Source organism: Furipterus horrens, unplaced genomic scaffold (assembly GCF_987537825.1).
Source record: "Furipterus horrens unplaced genomic scaffold, mFurHor1.1.pri manual_scaffold_5, whole genome shotgun sequence".
NCBI classification, from domain to species: domain Eukaryota; kingdom Metazoa; phylum Chordata; class Mammalia; order Chiroptera; family Furipteridae; genus Furipterus; species Furipterus horrens.
In genome coordinates, this window is record NW_028327175.1 from 101115814 (window position 1) to 101138653 (window position 22840).

The window sequence follows — 22840 nt, forward strand, 5'->3', positions numbered from 1 at the left end:
GGTTCCTTTGGATATACAGTAGTCCCTCTCTATGTATTGCCAAAAGTGGGATAGCTAGGTCAAAAGGCAGATCCATTTTTAATGTTTTGAGGTATCTCCATACTGCCTTCTACAGTGGCTGCACCAGTCTGCATTCCCACCAATGCAAAAGGGTTCCCCTTTCTCCACATCCTCACCAGTACTGGTTGTTTGTTGATTTACTGATGATAGCTATTCTGAAAGGTATGAGACCGTATCTCATTGTGGTTTTAATTTGCATTTCTCTGATGATTAATAATGTTGAGCATATTTTCATGTCTTTGGCCATCTATGTCCTCTTTGGAGAAGTGTCTATTCAGGTCTTTCAGCCATTTTTTAATTGGGTTATTTGTTTTTTTAGTGTTGAGTTTTGTAACTACTTTGTAAATTTTGGATTTTAATCCCTTATCAGATGTATTGGCAAATATGTTCTCCCATTCTGTGGGTTGTCTTTTTATTGTTGATGATATCCTTTGCTGTGCAAAAGCCCTCCCTGGACAGAGCCACAGAGCCAGCAGGCAGGTGCCATATCTGAGACTCCATCAACCTGGCTCACGCTATTTGCCCTGCCCTGGAGATCCCCTGAGGCTCCATCCCACCCAATTTATAGCTGTTAACAGTGGCTTTTCCATATGAATGGCTGGTGTTGGCACATACTTGACAATTTCCAAAATCCTTTCAACCGGTCTCAATGAGCCCCAGGTCCCCTACTTCCTACTAAGTGGCCCCAGGCCCAGTACTATGAGCACTCAGTCTAGAGTCACAGCTTGGCTTCCTCTGGGAATCTCCAAGCCCAGCACAAGTAGCAGCCATCTCAGATTGCTTTTAACTCAGGCAGGGTGGCACCACCGGGGAAAACAGAGCCTGTGCACCCAGTGGACAGCTACAGACCACGTCAGAGCACCACCACCCTGCCCCTGTGCAGCTGATCCCTCACAGAGGGCAGCATTTGGTGGTCAGTGGTCACAGCTTGTCCTTGCAGCTGACGGACCTGGGTAAATCCCTCCCATTGACCTGCCAATAGCAATCAAGGCTCAACTACAAGAGGAATGTGTGCTCAGCCCACATGAAGGATGTACTCAAGTACCCAGCTTGGGTGACAGGGGCTGAACTACTGGACCCTATAGGACACCTATTAAATTAGGCCATGCTGCCAAGATAGGGAGTCATAAAAGCTCTAGCTAATACATAGAAACAAAGACACAGGGAGGTTGCCAAAGGGAGGAGACAAAGAAACATGGCCCAAATGAAAAAAACAGATCAAAACTCCAGAAAAGGAGCTAAATGAAATGGAGATAAGCAATCTATCAGATGCAGAGTTCAAAACACTCGTTATAGGGATGCTCAAAAAACTTAGTGAGGACCTCAACAGCATAAAAGTGATCCAGTCAGAAATGAAGGATACACTAATTGAAATAAAGAACATTTACAGGGAAACAACATTAGGGTGGATGAAAACAAGAATTAAATCAATGATTTGGAGTATAAGGAAGCAAAAAGCAACCAATCAGTACAAGAAGAAAAAAGAATCCAAAAAACAAACAAACAAACAAACAAACAAGAATAGTATAGTTGTCCCTGGGACAACTTCAAGTGTTCCGAATTATCATCATAGGGGTGCCAAAAGGAGGAGAGAGAGAGCACAAAATTGGAAATCTATTTGGAAAAAATAATGAAATAAAACTTCCCTGATTTGGTGAAGGACATAGACATGCAAGTCCAGGAAGAACGGAGAGTCCCAAACAAGATGGGTGCAGAGAGGCCCACTCCAAGACATATCATCAATAAAATGCCACAGGTTAAAGACAAAGAGAGAATCTGAAAAGCATCAAGAGAAAAGAAGTTAGCAACCTACAGGGGAATTCCCATAAGACTGTCGGCTGATTTCTCAAAAGAAACTTCACAGGCTAGAAGGGACTGGCAAGAAATATTCAAAGTCATGAAAAACAAGGACCTACAGCTACAGTTTGTCTACCCAGCAAAGATATCATTTAGAATCGCAGTGCAGATAAAAGAGTTTCCCAGACAAGAAAAAACTAAAGGAGTTCACCATTACCAGACCATTATTATATGAAATGTTAAAGAGATTTATTTAAGAAAATGAAGATCAAACCTGTGAACAATAAAATGGCAAAAAATATTAATCTATCAACAATTGAGTCTAAGAAACAAACTAAGCAAAGAAGAAGAACAGAAACAGAATTATGGATACAGACAGCGTTTTGATGGTTGCCAGATGGGAGGGGGGTGCGGAGGAATGGGTGAAGAGATGAGAGGATTAAGAAGTACAAATAGGTAGTTACAGAATAGCCATGGGGATGTAAAGTACAGCACAGGATATGGAGCAGCCAAGGAACTTACACACATGACCCATGGACATGAACAGTGGTGTGGGGATTGCCTGAGGGAGTGGGGGGGGGGGGTGGAGAGGGGCAAAGGGGAAGAAATTTAGACAACTGTAATAGCATAATCAATAATATGTAATTAAGGACAGTATTACCCCCAAAAGTAAAAAGACAAAAAAATAATTATTTACGAATAAATCTGGCAAGAAAGTCAGGGGATCTTTATAACAATAAAACAATGAGATCTAATTTATGACAAATGAAGAGAGATTTTATGTCCTCAAATATAAATACTTAATGTCACAAAACATCAATTATTTCAACATTTCTATATAACTTATGGCAATTTCCCATTGGCACCACAAGCTTTTGTTTTTTAATTGGATGAAATTATTTCGATCTTCATGTGAAAGAACAAATGCTGAGGAAGAGCCAAGAAAGCCTGAAATGAAAGGCTAATAGGGGAATTTGCTTAATGAGGTAGTGTGACGTGTAAGTGCATCTGAGAAAGCGGTTTTAATGCTTCTTCAGACACCAGCCTGCATTAGCATCTGCTGGACCCCGCTCAGAGTTTCTGATGCAGCAGATCTGGGGTGGGTCCAACAGTTTGCAGTTGTAATAAGTTCCCAGAAGATGCTGATGCTGCTGGGCTAGGGAATATTCCTTGAGAACCATTACTGTAACAAGTCAACATAAGGTTGGCAGGAAAAAGGAAAAACAACCTGACAAATAAACCAGTGAAATAGACTAAAGAAGCCAGAAATAAGCCTAATATATGTGAATATTTAATAAATAATAAATGTCCATGAGGTGAGAATGAGTAAGTAAATTATGGTGCATAAAAGTTTGTATAGCATGGTCCCAAGGAAAATACAATACTGTGTGGGGGTGTGTGTAAATATTTATATTTGGTATATACACAGTTAATATGGGTTGAGGGAAATGAAGATAGGAGAGGGGAGAGGGAGTAGGGGATTCAGCCAAAAGGAAAAGAGAAAAAGCAGCACTAAAAAATTAATGCTATATCTGATACGATCACATTTGAGTAAAATTATACATGGCCATGATTAATGATGTGTTAAAATGGAGTTTGAGTGAGATCCAAAGCCAATAGAAGCTACATTCCAAAATGAGATGCCAGACACTTCATTTATCATTCACTCTACAAATATATGTTAAATAGCTACCATGTATGAAGCTCTGATTTAGACAGCAAACAAGATCAAGCCCTCGCTCTCAGATAGCTCTCATTCCAGTGGATTTGCACCATGAAGAACTGATCAGAAAGAAGGTGAGGGAACTGTGGTATGTGGCTCCTAAGGTTCACCCACATCACAGGGGTTGGCACCACTGGGAGAGGGTGTTCAGAGAGTGCCACCAGAAGGCTGCGAATACTCCTGCTGGCAAGTGGAAGTAGGGAGCACCTGCCCCTCCTCTCAAGCCTTGAGAAGAGTCTCCAGTGGGGTTCCTGTAGCCCAGGAAGAGTGTGCTGTGGCTTGACTTCTGCCTGGGAAATCTAAAGGTGTGCTAACTGGTAGAGGATGGTAGGAGAGAAAGGTGGCCGTGTTAGGTATTCTCCTCTCCCAGAAGTTGTAGAAAACAGGTAGAATGACCACATAATTTTCATCCAAAATGGATACTTTTGAGCATGAAAGAATTATGCTAGAAAAACAGGCATAAACAGGATGGTCCTGGGAAAATTGAATGCATGCTTCCTATAGGCACAGGATAAGGCTCTCATGGTGCAGAGGCTATAGGAGACAGAGGTGGTATGGGGCTGTCAAGTGGCCACTGGGAAATGATAGAAAATATTTATATTGGTGTCTGCTCCCAGTTCCTGGCACTGGGCTCCTAAAAGCCTGGTAATTTCCTACATGATAAGACCAATAGAACAATGTCTATTGTTCTAATGTTTGGTCTTTGACCCCAGTTACGATTCCTGACATCCCTTGGAATTTCCTGGGTGGTAGGAGCTATAACAAAACACCTCTTGGTGGGCTCCTGGATGGCTTCCAAATGGGGGCTGGTGACCAGAAAGATCAGCCATCAAAACCACAATGAAACATCACCTTACACCTGTTAGAATGCCTATTTATCAAAGACAGGAGATAATAGGAGTTGGTGAGAATGTGGAGAAAAGGGCTCCCTGTTGGTGGGAATGTTAACTAGTACAGTCACTATGGAGAAGAGTATGGAGATCCCTCAAAATATTAAAAATAGAGTTACCATATAACCCTGAAATCCTACTTCTGGGTATATATCCAAAGGAGATGAAATTACTATCTGGAATTCTCATGTTTATTGTAGTATTATTCACAATAACCAAGATATGGAAACAACTAAGTGCCTGCTGAAAGACAAATGCACAAAGAAAATGTGGTATATATACATAAAAGAATATTATTTAGCCTTACAAAAGAAGGAAATATTGTCAGTTGGGATAACTCATGAACCTGGAGGGCATTGTGCTAAGTGGAATAAGTCAGAGAAAAAACAAGTACTGCATTCTATTACTTATCTGTGGAAACTAAAAAACAGGTGAACTCATAGAAAAGACTATAATGGTGGTTACTAGGGGCTGAGGGGTGGGGGAAATAGGGAGAAGTTGCCTAGAGGGTCCAAACTTTCAGTTATAAGATGAATAAGGTCTGATGATCTAAGGTATAACATGGGATTATAGTTGATAATACCATATTGTATATTTGGCATGTGCTAAGAGAGTAGAGTTCAAGTGTTCTCACACACACACACACACACACACACACACACACACACACACACATAAATATGTGAGATGATAGATCCGCTAATCAACACATGGTGGGAATCCTTCCACAATGTAAACATAAACCAAATCATCATGTTGTACACTTTAAATGCATTACAACATAAATGAGTTAATGATTGATTGTGTCTACATGATGAATCCTCCATAAAACCCCAATAAGTACAGATTCAGAGAATTCCAGGTGGGTGAACACATCCACTGGACAGGAGGGTGACACACCCCCACTCCACGGGGAAAGAAGCTCCTGCACTCAGGACCCTCCTGGACCTCACCCTGTGTATCTCTCCCTCCGGCTCTTCATCTCTATCCTTTCACATTCTTTGCAACAAGTGGGCAGTAGTAAGTACACTCTTACTGAGTTCTGTGAGCCACTGTAGCAAACCCGAGGAGTGGGTCGTCGGAACCCCAGTTTAAAGACGACAGACAACTTGAAGCTTGTGATTGATTGGCATCAGAAGTGGGGGTGGGGTGGCAGTCATGTGGGACTGAGTTATACCAAGGCAGTTAGTGTCAGAATTGTGGGGTGTGGAAAACCTACACATGTGTGTCGGAAGTGTGAGCGTGAGAGCAAAGAAGAAATGGAGTTTTTCCTACACAGCTGCTCAGAGGGAACCAGGAGCCTCAGTGCAGAGAAGCTAGATGGCCCACCGATTCCCTAGGGGCTGAAGAAGAGGGAAGAGACCAGCTGGGGTAGAGGTGGATTTGACTTAACATGGGAACCGCAGGGGAAAGGTCCTGAGGAAGGAGGGCAGGTGTTTCTGAAAAACATGACAACGACCATGTGAGAAACAGGAGGCTATAACCAGCTGCCAAGTCCGGAAAGCTGAGATGCAGCACCACAGATGTGCCAGTCAGTAGGAACAACCTCCTCTCTTTCCCTGCAGCCCAGCCATAGCCCAGTGGCCCTGAAACCACTGCTACGGAGCTGGAGGGAGAACCAGGTGGGAAAAGAGAGGCATGCCAATTCTCTCCCTAACTGCCAATCTCGCCCACAACCCGGGGCAAGGCCAGGGGTCTGGGAGAAAAGTAACATTAAATCAAATATGCAGATTTGGTTAGATATTTTAATTACTGAATCGAAACTGTTATGTATGGGACTTATTTTTTAATTTTTTTCTAAAAGCCTCTTTTTTCCCCCTTTTTACTGAATTTATTGGGGTGACACTGGTTGACAAATTATACAGGTTTCAGGTGCACAATTCCACAGCACATCATCTGTACACTGGACTACTGCGTGTGTGGGACTTAATGTGAATATAGCACAGAATGTTTGATTTTCTAAGAGTGGCTGGAAAAATCTCCCCATATTCTCCCCTGAAGGGAAGAACAAAGTTAAGGCACATCGGGAGATAAAAACAGAGTTGCTTTATTTTAAGAGTGTATTTGTTCAATTTAAGAGTTACATAAAATCATAAAATATTTAAATGAATTATAATAAAACAAATTGTGGTGCACTTTCCTTTTCCCATTAGAAAAACATTGTCTCTGTGCTCTGCATAGGGGACACCCTGTCTTGGGGGCCATAAATAGCTGTAGAGTTTTAGCACCAAACACAGAATGGCCTGGCATCCAGAGGATAACCCTACCTGCCTCCTCTCTGAAGATTTTGTGGGAGAAGCCAAGGCATATGTAGGGGAAAGGAGAGGAACTCGTGTTAGTGGTGGGCAGACAGAAGTGGACTCCTGCAGGCCGAGGCTTCCCTTTCAGAGGCCAAGAAGCAGCAGGATGTGCGGGGTTTCTGCAAGTTGGAGAGCCCTGACCCCTCTTAGAGCTTCTTCCCAAGGTGTGGTGAGTGCAGGTGGGCTGATAGGCTGCCCAGTCTTTTCTCAGGTTTAGGGAGTGAGGGCCGAATGGAGAAGGTACTCTGAGAAGCACCCAGGCCCAAGAGATGGCAGAGAGGAGAAGATGCTCCTAAGTATCTCCCACAGCAGGGCCGGTCGGAAACTCCCAGAGCTCCAGGAGCCATCGGATGGACTCTTGCATGCCTCTAGGGATGAAGAGGGGCTCCCAAATCTCCAGTGAGGAGGGGCTTTGGGCCGAATGCAATTGAACTGTGGAATGAATAGCTGCTCAGGAGCACATATGTTGGTTATATCCATCTATGCCCTGAGCAGGGCAGCAGAAGCCATGAACAGCACAGGTTAGACGTTTTCACAATTGTTCAAGGTTGATTAGTTTGATCCTTAAATTGAGCTCATTAACGTAAGGTGCGGCTGGGAAAGAAATTATCCTGCTAATTCTACAACCTATCACATTCTCCTAGGATTGATTCTATTTCCCCTACCAGCTTAGATTCCGGCTCCGGAGGAATGTAATTACCGCTGAGTGTGCTTTGATCTGCCCTCCTGCAGCTGCGTGACTCAGGTGGCCTCTAAATTCCGGAAGAGCCCCCAAGCTCATTCCACCCCTCCTTGTCTCCTTCCTTTATCCTCTCTGCGGATGACTCTTGAATGTATTTTCTTGTTCAGCCTCTCCCCTGATGAGTTAGAAACACACACCTCTCCCGTATATTTCTTTTAGTGTCACAGAACTACCACACTCACAACACTTCGGACACCAGACATGTGTGGGATTTTCCCTACACCAAGCAATCTGTCTGCAACATCAGCTGGGTTGTCCTATAATTCAATTCAATTCTAACACTAACTGGAGTTAGTGCAGACCTCACAGCTTAAGGGCTCAGTCCCATGAGACTTTCCCCCCACTTCAGATGCCACGTAGCAGGTCCCCAAGTTACCCACTACTTCTGTCCGATTTGGCTATGGGTTGGAGGTTCAAATGCCTTGGATACAATTATTTCCAACAAGAGAACTCAGGGAAACACTTGTGTTTACTATTTTATGATAATGATAAAAGATGTGATAAGGACAGGGGTAAACACCTGGATGAAGAGAATCACAGAATGAGGTCTGGGAGGGTCCTGAGTGCAGGTGCTCAGTCCCTAGGGAGTTAGGGTGTGTCACCCTCCCGGCATGTGGATGTGTTCACCCACCAGAAGCTCTCCAAACCCTGTTCTTCTGCAATTTTTATAAAGGCTTCATTGATCATTAACTAATTGATGATAATGATTGATCATTAACTCAATTTCCTGCCCCCTGCATGAGGTTGAATGTTCTAAGCTTCTAATCATGGCTTGGTCTCCCTGGTAACCAACCTCCATCCAGGGGCCATCCAGGAGTTGCCTCATTAGAACAAAAGACACTCCTATCACCTAGGAAATTACAAGGTCTCTAAGAGCTCTGTGCCAGAAACCAGGGGCAAAGACCAAAAAATATATTTTCTGTTATTTCACACCTGAGTTCGAGACTTGTATATAAAACTGATTACTAAAATTCTCATTTGGACATCTCAAAGTTATGTTGAAAACAAAAATTTTAATCTTCCCGTCCTCTAAAAATAGCAAATAAAATTTTATTTTTTAATTAAATAACCAACAGTTAGCCCCCACCCCCACCCCTACTCCTTTCTGTCAGAACACGGAGGCAGTGGGACTACCCACCTGGACTTTTGATGTATGCAAATGAACCATATGCAAATTAACCTGGCCCTAGCCCCCTCCCATAGGAAACAAAAATGGACTTTACTTGTTCTCAGAAGAAATGTTGATGGACCTAAGCCCAATATGTTGACTGGCCTGGTCGGGGAAAAGCAGGGAGATGTAAGTGACCTACTGGATGTGTTGATGGGCAGGCTCACTCTAACCAGAATGTGTGTTTTGGCAAAGTGTAGGGATGGTGCCTGCAGAGGCTTAGGCAGGCAATTCCTACGGGCCTGCAAGGTGGACCAGGAGTCACCTTTCCCCTGCTTCCCTTGCTCCTATAGGCCCTTGAGTTGGTCCGGGAGTTTCCTCTTCCCTCCACCCTTCCCCTCCCTCTTCCCCTTTCCTCAATCAACCCATTGTCTAATCCTAGAGTGGTCTCTGGGTGATTTCTCAGGGCAAGGCTACCTGACACTTTCCTCCCAGTCCTTCTTGACTTTCAGTATAGGCAACTCCTTTCCACCAGTTAGCTGCTCCAGTTCTTTGCTAGGAGTTATACTCATTACTTCTTTCCCTGGCATTCCTTCAGTGTTGTTCATCAGCAAGTCCTGCTGTCTCTACCTTTAAAACATCCCAGATCTGACTCCTCACTGCCTCCCACACTACCCGTCATCACTTTTCTTTCCAACTAGTCTCCATACTTCAGCTTCTCCTCTCTGAGCCTGTCTCCCACCCAAGAGCCAAAATGACTTTGCAAATACACAAATTGGGTTATGGCTCTCCTTGGCTCAGACCATTCCCTTGGATTTGATTCACCTTCATTCAAGTTCAGCATCCTTATCTACAAGGATACAGGGCTCTTCTAGGCACTACATAATTTGACCTCTGTATTCATACCCTATTGGTGTTGTAGCAAATTACCCATAGAGTCAGTGGCTTAAACAAGACAAATGTATTCTCCTATAATTTGGTGAAAGAGGGAGGGTTAGAAGTCTTAAATCAAGGTGTTGGTAGGGCTATGTTCCTTCTGGAGGCTCTAAGGCAGAATCTGTTTCCTTGAAGTTTTCCATCTTCTCCAGTTGCCTGCATTCCTCCCTCTTCCTCCACCTTCAAAGCCAGCAGCATAGCTTGTCTGGTCTCTGACCTCTGCTTCCTTAGTTTCTCTTTAACTATCTGATCTTTCTGCCTCTTATTAAGACCTTGTAATTATACTGGGCCCATGTGAATAATCCAGGATAATCTCCCCATCTCAAGGTTTTAATGACATCTGCAAAGCCCCTTCTACCAAGTAGTAACATATAACTGCAGGTTCCAGGGATTAAGACATGGGCGTCTCTGAGAAGCTGTTACTCAGCCCACCAAACCTGCTTAACTCCAACTTCACCTCCTAATTCCCGTATCAACAAATCGGCTTCAGTCCCTTTGGCCATTTTGCCAATCCCGTGTCACTCCCTCCACACTTTATTCCCTCATTTATTCTATTTTGTAGAGCACTAATCTATTATATATTTATTCGATCTTTTTTTTCCCTCCACCCCACTAAGTTCTATGAGAATAGTGGTTAGTGATACACACACACACACACACACACACATTTTGTCTGTTTACTGTCATATCCTCAGTATCTAGAAAAGTGGGTAGCACAAAATAGGTACTCAAAAGTATTTGGTGCTGGCCCTGGCCAGTGTGGCTCAGTTGGCTAGAGCATCATCCCATAAACCTAAACATTGCAGGTTCGGTCCCCAGTCAGGGCACATGCCTGGGTTGCAGGGTCGGTCCCCAATCGGGGCACATGCAAGAGGTAAATGATCAATGTTTCTCTCACATCACTGTTTTGCTCCCTCTCTCTCTCCTTCCCTCCTCCCTCTCTAAAATCAATAGGTATGTCTTCAGGTGAGGATAGAAAAGAAGTTTCTGATGCTGCATGATTAAAGGAATGAAGCCCTGTTTATTTGACAATGTAGGATGACAACAAGAATGAGAAGCTACCTTTAAGAGGTCTCAGAACGCAGAAGCATTTTAAGTCCTGAAATTGTAAATCTGCTTCCCTTCCTCCTATTTATTCTTAGCAGTACAATGAGCAAGAGGTAAGGTATCTGAAGCAACTTCTACATGTAGTGCTGGAGATGTCCCGGAATCTCAGGAGGCATGAGCACTCTCTTTCCTTTATCAAAGCATTGGACAGGGCTGAAGCATTCCCTACCATGCCACAGAATGCCATGAAAATCAATGGAATGAAAATAGAACAAAGGTCACAGACCCTGGGATCGAGGGAGTTGGGCAATGTGGCCATGAAGTCACCATACTCCCAACTTGAGCCAGTTCAGTTTCTTGGTGGTAGTAGTGTATGTTGGAGACAGTCGCTTTTTTAAAAAAATAAATTTGTTTGTTTGTTTGTTTATTTTCAGAGAGAGGGGAAAGAAGAAAGAGAGGGAGAGAAACATCGCTGTGTGGTTGCCTCTCACTTGTGCCCCCAACTGGGGACCTGACGTGCAACCTAGTCATGTGCCCTGACTGGGAATCAAACCAGCGACACTTAGCTCGCAGGCCAATGCTCAATCCACTGAGCCACAGCGGCCAGGGCAACAGTTGCTTTTTAAAGAACATTGTCCTTCTCTTATAAAGTGAGCTCTGCTGGGGCACAGTGAGCGAGCTCAAGGAAGTGCTGAGCTTAGCACATAAACTATAAACAACAAAAAATAAGTAAGAGTGAGATGCGCTGACCTAGAGCAAAGACATTTGCCAAGTGTTTATGACTATTAGAAATCCCGGACTTTCATCCCTGTGATTCTATTTTCATCCTTTCCCCTCTTTGGGGAGAGATTCATAGGAGCACTGCAAATGTTGCCCTGCAGCCTGAAAGTCAGGAAGGAACCATGGAAGTAACAAATTCATTTCCATAATAACAGGCTCGGAACCATGGGGGCTGCCAGGAGAGTGAGTTGATTTGATCCATTCCAGCAAATGTATCCACAATTTAAAAATGTGAGGTCAATCTGAGAGTCCAAAGAGACAGCTAGCTCAGAAATTCAGGGTGAGTTCCAAGTCCCAACAAACAACCCAACACAATTTTAACAGAAATCTAAAAGAAAGTAGCAAGTTCTCTCTGCTTTGAAGGGAGTGATTCATCATCTCAGGTGACCTACAAAGCCTTCACCCCTGAGACAAATGTCCCCTTTGAAAGCTTCTTTATTAAACTCAGCTGGGCCCACAGAACAACTCAAAGTGAGGCAGTCAAAGTGACAGTGCTGGCCTGCAGCGCCCCGGAAAGGCACTGACAGAGCCAGTTCTTCCTTTCCCTGTCTGACCTGTCAGCCACTCCTGCTTCCCCTTAGCATGGCAGGTCCCGTGCTGAAAGGAATGAAGAGAAAGCTTCATTTGCTCATTCATTTATTCATTAATTTGTGCAATGACTCGGCACAGCATTGCATCTCTTCTATTTTGTGGGCGTGGTATTAGGCACCGAGATCCAAGAGGACTGAGAGGAAGCACATGTTCTTGAAGAATTCATATTCTTCTAGGGCATAGGAACATGAAACAAAACCACAAAAATGTGGAAATGTCAAAAGATGATTAGGTACAAGGTGCTGTGGGAACTGAAGACAGAACGTCAACCTCCACCTGCATCTTAGAGGGAGAGAGAGATTCTGCTAAGGGGGAACTCTTAAAGGGGAAATTCCAAACAGTTTCAAATATATGAATGTGTGAAAAGGATGGCATGTGTGGGAAAGGTCAGGGATCTTGCGCTGGGGCAGCTGTGCAGAAGGACAGCTGCATGAGGCTGGCAAGGCAGATAAACTGCTCATGCAGGACCTCAAATCCCTACTCAAGGGTGTGGGCTTGATCTGTTAGGTGACATGCACTAGCTACAAGCCACTGATGGCTCTCTGGCCAGCAAGGCCATGGTTATGCCTGCAATGTAGGAAGAGCGCCCAGGCAGCAAACCTGGAGGTAGGGAGACCAGACTCTGCAAGAGTCAAAGCAAGAGGTAGAAAATGTGTGAACAAAGGCAGCAGCAGTGCATGAGAGAGGAGGGATGCAGATAAGACACCCATAGGAATTCAGAATCATCAGAGCCTGGTGACAGGCTGGGATGGAGGGTAAGGGAGAAGGAGGAGTCCTGGCTGATGAGGCTTGCCTTGAGGGACAGAGTGAACAGTGTCGAGAGTGTGTGCATGGGATGTGCGGCATTGGAGGAAAAGCACATCTCGTGGCAGAATAGGCGTGTGGGCTTGAAAGGCAAATAGGTTCCATTTGGACCTACAGTATCAGACATGTCTATAGGACCACTGGGTGCATTGGGAAGATGCAACCAGGAGACTGAAGCCTAGGACAGAGGTCTGGGGCTGAGATACAGTGGTGAGAGCCATAGAAGCACCAGGTTAGAACCACGGGCTCGAATAAGGCCTCTTTGCGTTTGGGAAGAATACGAGAAGGAGCCTGAGGGGTGGGGTCTGGGAACTAGAAATATTTAAGACCCTAGAGGAAGAAGAGAAGACTGAGAAAGAACAAACAATTTAGGATAACCAGGGAAGAAAAATGTGTTAAAAACCAAAGGTGGACTGACTGCGAATGGGTACAGGTTCATTTTGGGGTGACAAAATGTTCTAAAAATGGTTGAGGTTATAGTTGTACGACTTGGGGGATATCTTAAAAACCAATGAATTGCACTCTTTAAATGGGTGAAATGTATGGTATGTGAATTATATCTCAATTAAATTGTCATTTTTGAAACAGGAGGAAAGTTTCAAAAGACAGTGAGTGTCTGTGTTGCACAGAACCAAAGGCACGGGAAGAGTCTGAGTTTGCCAGCTAGGAGAAGCATGGAGGAGATGCCAGTGAAGCGAGGGACAGATGCCATGTGGCAAAGGGCTGGGAGAGAAGAGGGTGAATGGTCTTAGGGCTAGTCAGTCATGAGCAAATTGATAGTTCAGGAGTCAGGAGCCTGCAGGTAAGAAGTTGACAAGAAGTGTCAGAGATTAGAATGAACCGATGGACGCAGTCCTAGAGGAGAAAGGTGACTGGGTGGGACCCAGGGCCCTGGACTCCTGTGAGGCTTCTCTTTCATTCTGGAAGGCCTCCGGTGAGAAGGAGGGGAGTAGTGGTGGTAGCCTGGAGTAGCAGTTACAACAGAAAGGGCCAGGAAGGTATGGGCAGGAGACCAAGGCAAAAACTGCACCACACAGCCTGAGACTCAGCAGCTGGTGGTGTTGGAAAGAACTAAGTCATGTTAGGGTCTACACTCCAGGAAAGATACAACAGTGTCTGCCTTAGAGGGTATCTGAGTTGAATCCTCGTCTCCTCTTTCTAAATAAGAGGAGTGAGGATAAGAACAGAGCTTTTAGGAACAGACTCCAACATGGGCACATCTACAGCCATAGCAGGTGCCTGGGCAATCACTGTGCATTGGGGCCATTGCTGTTAAAGCGCCTGGGTCCTACCAGACCGTAAGATAGAGCTCATGTTCCTCCTCCTCTTTCCTCAGCTCCTGGGCTGCTGACACACTGTATCTCTTCATGCTGTGTTTCTGTTTTCTATCAATACTTTGTTAAAGTCTTTAATGACCTTTTATTATATAGCAATGTATATTTATTATATAAATACAGAAAATTATTAAGAAAAATAACCATCCATAATATTTTTATCCAGACATTACTAACACTTACTATATTTTCTTTCTGATATCTTTATATGTACCTGCATGTGTTCACATTTTTACAAGTGTGCAATCTTGCTTCTCAGCTTTTAACCTAAGTTTCTATGCTGAACATCTTTTTCTGTTATTAAATTCTTTTTTTTTCTGTTATTAAATTCTAACTGCACATAAAATTTTGGGTTTTTTAAAAATATTTTGTTTACTTATTTTTAAAGAGAGGGGAAGGGAGAGAGAAAGAGAGTGAGAGAAACATCGATGTGTTAGAGGAACATCCATTGGTTGCCTCTCGCACACCCCCAACCCAGGACCTCGCCTGCAACTCAGGCATGTGCCCTGACCAGGAATCAAACTGGCAACCTTTCAGTTTGCAGGATGATGCCCAGCCCACTGAGCCACACCAGTTAGGGCCACACGCATAATTTTAATGGCTGCATAATATTCCACGGCATGGGTATACCATATATATGAACATTCTTCCATTCTTAGATTGTTTTCATTTTTATTTTATTAAGAATGGAGTTAAAGAAAATGATTCTGCAAATTTTGTCTGAAGCTCTTGTTTCCCAGAAGTGAAACCACTGGTTCAAGGCATTGTAAATATTTTATTTTATTTTATTTTTTTCAGGGAGTTAAGTTTTTATTCATTTCCCAAGAGGGGAGAAGGGCATGGTGTGGAGAGATACACCATCAACAATGACATATTTTGTTAAAAATTAATAAAATCCAACTCAAATGGCAAAAATTAAAGATAAAGAGAGAATCTTAAAAGCAGCAAGAGAAAAGAAGAGAGTTACCTACAAAGAGGTTCCCATAAGACAATCAGCTGATTTCTCAAAAGAAACTTTGCAGCCAAGAAGGAATTGGCAAGAAGTATTCAATGTGATGCAAAGCAAGGACCCACAACCAAGACTACTATACCCAGCAAAGCTATCATTTAGAATGGAAAGGCAGAGAAAGTGCTTCCCAGACAAGGTAAAGCTAAAAGAGTTAATCATCACCAAGACATTATTGTATGAAATGTTAAAGGGACTTATTTAAGAAAAAGATGAAAACTATGAACATTAAAATAATAACAAACTCACAAGTGTTAACAAGTGAATCTAAAAAATAAAAACAGAAACAAACTAAGCAGATCGGAATAGGGACAGTCACAGGTATGGGGATCATTTGGACGGTTATCAGGTGGGAGGGGGAAAGGGGAGAAATGGGGAAATGCTGCAGGGATTAAGAAGCATAATTGGTAGGAACAAAATAGACAGAGATGTTAAGAACAGTTTAGGAAATGGTGAAGCCAAAGAACTTATATGCACGACCCATGGACATAAACTAAGGGAGGTAGGGTTGCCGGAGGGAAGTGGGGTACTGGGTAGAAGGGAGCAAAGGGGAAAAAATGGGACAACTGTAACAACATAATCAATAAAATATATTTAAAAATTAAAAAAAATAAGTTGGTAAATTGAATCATATCACTTGCCTGAGTATTGAGTCAGGCAACCTTGTTTTTATTAAAAATAAATTGGATTAAATCACTTAAAAAAAGAAAAGAAAGAAAACTAATAAAATCGCCCCGCCTGGTGTGGCTCAGTGGATTGAGCGCTGGCCTGCGAACCAAAGGGTCACCAGTCAGATTTCGAGTCAGAGCACATGCCTGGGTTGCAGGCCAGGTCCCCAGTTGGGGGCATGTGAGAGGCAACCACACATTGACATTTCTCTTCCTCTCTGTATAAAAATAAATAAAAAAACACATATTTAAGTCACTCTTAAAAAACAAACTAATAAAATCAATGGCTCCCACAAACATTAACAATAGAAAAATAAAAAACTTACAATATCTAGAATGAAAAAGAGGACCTTACTAAAGATCTCATATTAAAGAGATTAAGGATGGTAAGAGGATATTATGAACAATTTTATGACAAGAAATTTGGAAAGTTAGATGACAAATTCCTAGCAAAATACAACTAACCAGAATACAACCACCCAAAGCAAACACACACACACACTATAGAAAAGCTACTAAAGAGGCATAATCCACAATTAAAAGTTTTCACACAGGGAGCTCTCCTTGACCACTTGGCTTCCTCAAAGAATTTTACAGAACTAAGAAAGAAATTACATGGGTCTTATGCAAATTTTCAAGGCCTTGAAAGAGAGAAAACATCTCTCATCTTATTTCATGAGGCCTGCGTAACCTCACTATCAAAAACCTTGGTGGCATGAGAGAGGCAACCAACTGATGTATCTCTCACACATCAATGTTTCTCTCCTTCTCTTTCTCCCTCCCTCCCCACTCTCTGAAAATAAATTTAAAAAATTATTTTTAAAAACCTGGCAAGAACATTAAAATAAAGAACAGTTATAGGTCATGAACTCAGATACCCAAGTCCTCAGTAAAATATTATCACATGGAATCCAGCACATACAATGGGAGGATAATACAATGCATCCTCACCTGGTTGGGTTTATTTCAGGAATAATATCTCAGGAAGGCAAGAATGGTTTGCTAACCAAAAACCAAGGAAGGTAATTAGCCACATAATTATCATTAAAATAATATCATATCATGTCAATATACCAAAGGGAAGCATTTCATAAAACTCAAAACCTACTTTTTTCAAAATCTATTTTTGATTAAAAATAATAAACTTGCCCTGGCTGGTGTGACTCAGTGGATTGGGCACCGGCCTGTGAACCGAAGGGTTGCAGGTCGGATTCCTGGTTGAGGCACATGTCTGGGTTGCAGGCCAGGTTCCCTAGTTGGGGGCACATGAGAGGCAACCACACATTAATGTTTCTCTCCCCCTTTCTCCCTCCCCTCCCTTCTCTAAAAACAAAATAAATAAAATTTAAAGAGAGAGAGTGATGTGAAAATTCTCCCAGCCCACAGTTACTCCTCCATGGGTACCCAAGTCCTAGATAAAATAGGGCTCTTAGTAGCTTCTTGTATATTCTCCTACCTAGGCCATGTATATGGGAGCAAAATTGCACTGTCTCCTCTTTCCAAGTTTCTGCAACTTCTCTGCCTCTCTTTTTGCTCCTCAAGTTTGGTTCAAGAAACCTCTGTTTTCAGAACCATCTGGGAGACAGATAGGCAGACAGACCGGCAGAGAGACGGGCAGATAATGTTAAGACATGGGGTGCATGGATGAACGGAAGGACGCAGAACCTTAAAAGCAATATTGGAATTTGGAAAGTGGGTAATTTAGGGGCAGGAAAAACGATTGGGGAGAGCACAAAAGTAGAGAGAAAATTGATATGGAAGGAAATAATGGGGCCACAAAGTCTTCTGAGGAAGAGAGAGCTGTATCCTACGCACCCACCCTGTCCTCATGGAAGGGGGCTACGTGCAGGTTACGGAGTTTGTCACGACAGAGGAAGGGACTAAGGGGAGGAGATACTGCCAGCTGAGACCCCAGTTCATAATTATAAAGCACTTAGAATAGCACCTGGAGCATGAGAAAAAATGTTTGAATCTCTCTCTTTCTCTCCCTCCCTTTCTTTCCCTCTTCCCTCCTCTAACATATATATATTTGTGTTTCCCTGGCTGGTTTGGCTCAGTGGATTGAGCATCAGCCTGCGAGCTAAGTGTCGCTGGTTCGATCTTCCAGTCAGGGCACATCAGAGAAGGAAAACTCTGACTCCAAAAAACCTCCGCTGCCTTGCGGCATACCTCTTCAGGGGAAAGGCTAAGGGAGTAAACCCCGACAGAAAATCCGGAGCCGGAGTCCCTAAGGTGGTTTGACGTTGTAGTCAACACCGGCAACTCCTGCGGCGCACCTGAAGCCAAGCTGTATTGACTCCGTCTTTCCCTTGGACCCTTCAGCTGCGAAGAGAGGGGGGGTCTGCTGCATGGGCAACAGCAGACCCTCCATATCACCCTGCCCAGGCTCTGTAGCTTCAGCTTCACTGGAGAGGACACTCCAGCGTCATCGCAAGATGTCGATTCAACACGGGAGGAGACAGATACCGTGTCACTCCCGAGTCGGACTACACAGCCATTCTCGGCGGTGCAGATGGACTCTTAAGAAGCTACACCATCATCTCTCGAGACGGACGGCTGCCGACGGATATATTTGTGTGTGTGTTTGCCTCTGTTTCTCATATATGACTGTCTTGTAATAACGCAAACTGGAACCAACCCAGATGCACACCAATGAGACACTGGACAAATTAATAGTGCCATATCATGTCATTCCAAATGACACAGACATCGGAATCCTGACAAACAATAGCTTATCTCTTTTATTCTCTCCCTCTCTCTCTCTCTCTCTCCCTCTCTCTCTCTCCCTCTCCCTCTCTCTCCCTCTCTCTCTCCCTCCCTCTCTCCATTCTGAATATTTTAAAGATTCTCAATACATGCTGCCCATTTGCTTTCTAGAAGGCTTATCCAACTTCTCCCTCCATCAGCAATGCCTGAGAGAACCTCTAACCTGTTCTACCACACTTTCTCTGAAGGCAGCCTAGCAAAGTGGTCGAGACCAAAACCACTTGTCCTAGACACTCCCACCTCTGCCACAACTGTGTGACGTTGCAAGCTCCTTAGTAACTTATTGATGCCTCTGTTTTCCCATTAGTAAAATAGGAGGGTAATATTGCACAGGGATTTTAGGAACACTGCAAGAGTCAGTATTTGTAAAGTGCCTTCTTTTTTAACATACACTATGTGTTTGTTAAATTAAGTTGACTAACCAGACTAGAAGCTTGGAGGCAGAGGTTATATCTTGCTTTTCTTGGTGTCCAGAGCTCCCTGCTTGGTGCCTGACACATAGATGATCAATAAATAAGTGTTCACAGAAATGCAAAGAATCTTGGCCATATTGGGCCTCCCATTGCTATTTAACCTTTGCTGATTTCATAGTCAAACACTTTGTCTTGTTTTGATGTATTTTTCTTTGATTACTAGTGAAGTTGATAGATTTTTTCAGATAATTACAGGTACTGATTTTTCTGCTTTCTTTTGTACATTTCTGTCCCTGCTTTTTCCTCATGTAACTATCAAGATCCCTGTTTGTTTGTTTCATAAAATAAAGATCCAAAATACTCCATTATAATTGTTGCAGATATTTTCCTGGTTTGTTGTGTGGCTTTTGACTTCATTCATGCTGGTCTTTAATGACAGAGGCTTAGGAAACCCTTCTCATGTGGAACTTTGAAAAACATTCACTTCTGTTTTTCTTAACTTTTTGTATGGCCTGAGTTTTAAAAAGAGTTAGTTCTCTAATCCACCCAAAACTCATTTTGGTGTGGGGTATGAGATGAGGCTCACCATCAGGTTTTGTTCCCCAAGACCTAATTTTTAGGAAACTTAACATGATATATGGGGTGTGATAGGTCGAGGTGGATCTCAACTTGAAGGGGTTTGACATTGTCTCCCAAAAGCCAATAGGCTGTGTTTAGTAACTTCCTTTTTGTTTTGTGCTGGTTAATTACTTTGACTGCAGTCCACATTTTCCCTATAAATTATTTTATCCCAGTGATTTTCAACTGGGGAGGTTTTGCAGCCTCCAAGAGACAACTGGCAATATCTGGAGAAGTATTTTGATGGTCACAACTCAGGAGTGGGGGGAGTTCTCCTGGCACCTGGTGAGTAGAGGACAGTCCCTCAACAACAGAGATCTACCTGACTCCAAATGGCAAGAATATTGAGGTGGAGAAATCTAGTTAAAATAAGATGTTTCTGGGAAGTTGGAGGCTATGCTTGAAATATCAAAAAGAAAATACTGTGAGATAAAGTCTTAGGGTCCCCTCTGGGCCTCTTTCATTCTTCTCATTTCAAAATTTGAGACTTTGTGGGGAGACTTGAAATTTTGAGTCAGATTGCAGTAACCTGTGCACTAACTTGAACAAAATCCATATCTTTACTATATTTATTTTGCTTTCTCAGAGTACGCTATGCTTCTTCATTTAGTCAATGTTTATTTTAGTTCTCAGTAGTCTAGCTTAATTTACATCAATTCTGTATATTTCTTATTCGGGTTGTTCCTACGTGCTTCACATTTTTGTTGTTATTAGAAATGAAGTATTTTTCCATTTTCTGACTATTTTTTAAAAAATATGTATATAGTTTAGCAACATGATTAACTTGGATTCTAAACTAGCTGGAGAGATGCTTGAATCCACACTGGCCATAAACATATATCAACTTGAATGGCAGACATAAGGGGAGGCTGAGGAAATAATATTGGATCAACCTTCATCTTTGAGGGATTTGTGAATATTTCCTCTGGAGTCAGGCACCGGCTGCCTCCCATGGTGCTGGCTGGATAGAACTTACAGAGTTGATAAAACCTCCCAAGATTTCTCAAGCTTGAGAAACTGGTCTCATGCTCTGTCAAGTTCCCCAGGACTCAAAATCCCATAGCAACTGAAACTGGGTTCTGGTATGTGATACCTTAGCCATAGTCTCAAGCCCATACTTGTGGGCTTCCCCTGACTGACACGGCGTCCTCAGTCATAGCCTATGTTCCCAATTACATAGCAGATTATTTCTAGACTAACCTATGTTATGCTGATTTCACTGACTTAAATACTATAGTTTTAAAATATGTTTTAATATCCTGTTAAACAAATCTTAATTATTCTTTCCAGCATCACTCAACCAAATATTTTTCTTCTTTATAGTCTCACTTTTTATTCTCCCCAATGAAATTAGAATACATCTGTTATTTTAGTAAAAATTGCACTGAAATTTTGAGTCAAATTGTATTAACCCATGCATAACTTGAACAAAAATCTCAGAACATGATATGCTTCTTCATTCAGTCAATGTTTATTTTAGTTCTCAGTAGTTTAGTTTAATTTACATCAATTCTGTATATTTCTTATTTAGGTTATTCCTGCATGCTTCATATTTTTGTTGTTATTAGAAATGAAATCTTTTTTCATCATTTTTTTCTATAGAAGACAAACTGATTGCAATACTTATGCTACATTTAGCTACCTAGCTGAATTCTATTTTTCATTCTAGTGTTATTTCTAATGGCTCTCTGGACAGTTTTATCTCATTTTAATTGTTCCTTTTGTTTTTACTTCATTGAGTTGCCTAGCACTTTTAGAAGAATGCCAAGTAATTATGATAATCCTGCTTTTTAATTCATTTGACTAATGATTTGTTTTGTTTTTTGTTTTTGGTGGGAACACATCCCGGGCATCATCTTTGGCTGGGTTGGCTTCCCCCACTCTGGTGAAAACCTGACTTTCTCTTATAGGGACTGAATTCTGATATAAATGCTATAGTTATCCAACATGGCCACCAGACCTGTCTCTAAGAACAATGGTGCAATAACAAAATAATAGGAAGGGAACAAAATTACCTTTAAAAGAAGACACCTGAGGAGAATTAGGCCTTTCAGAAACACACACACTGAGGATGGGATTTGGTGCAGCCAGAAAACTGCAAGACAACCTTTGAGTCGAGCAAGATGCGGTATGCAAATAGCTTCGTGACATCATTAACTTATATTCCAGACTAGTTGGAGAGATGCCACAGTTTTAAGTGGTTAATAAGCTTGGAATCACATTGGCCATAAAAATATCTCAATATGCTTATTTTCTGAAAGTAATGATCTCAGTGAGCTATCTGAAATAGGAGTAGGATGACTATAGAATGCCTGCTGTGTCTCACAAGTCAACCGAATTTTATAAACGACACCAATTATTATGAAAATGACACATACAGTGTGTTTCAATTTCAATAATATGTGCTTAAATTTTTTTTTAACAGTACATTCATTTGTGGAGTCATCATCCAGATGTGAGAAGGGATATGACCTGATAGGTAATGTCACATTTCTTGGCAGGACACTGAACCTCACAGACAAAATGAATACCTGAAAATCTGTGACTATTTATACTGGACAACTGAGGGCTGATTTGTCACAAACTACCAACTTTCTTTATTAATTATGCATGTCCCTGTAGAAGTAGTTTTTCTCCTGCAAGCTCAGCACTTCCTAATGTTTAATAAAGAGTAGGTTTCCAAAAATAGCTAAGCCCGTTAAAATGGAATCAGCTTACAAGTCCTGATACAATAGTTCCCAAAGTCTCATGAAAATACTTCTTGTGAAAGAACAAAAGACAATATACATTGAAATTAGACCAGAATCTTGAAGAAATTCACAACAGAAGGACTGTGTTGCCAGGTTAACAAACGAAATAGGAGGCTTTGTGTAGCATCCTCCTGCAGAGGATGAAAGGAAGAAAGAAAAAGCTTAGGAAAACCATCAGCATCTCTCCCTCAGGCCATAAGACCCTCGAAATGAACCAACAGCAAAGCTGGCCCAACACTATAGGCATAGGGTTTTTTTTTGGGGGGGGGGGCGGTAGTGGAGGAAGGAGGTCTGTTATCTCCTTCTTATCTTCCCTTTCACCTCGATAGGTGAAAATCCGTGAAGTAGGAACCTTACATTTATTTTAGTATTTATATATATTTTAAGGCTTTATAAACCCTTCCCACACACTTATAAACTGTTCCCAGTCCCTTATTAACCTTTCCCACTCCCTTATTAACCTTTTCCACACTTTTATAAACACTACTTATGTTCTTAAACATATTC

At 42.3% G+C, this 22840-nt stretch overlaps 1 protein-coding gene across 4 annotated transcripts in view; it reads right to left on the minus strand.

Annotated features, from left to right (window-relative positions):
* The window catches only part of CALN1 (calneuron 1), a 508279-nt gene that overhangs the window by 60974 nt on the left and 424465 nt on the right, over window positions 1–22840 (minus strand). The gene's annotated exons all lie outside the window — the stretch shown is intronic.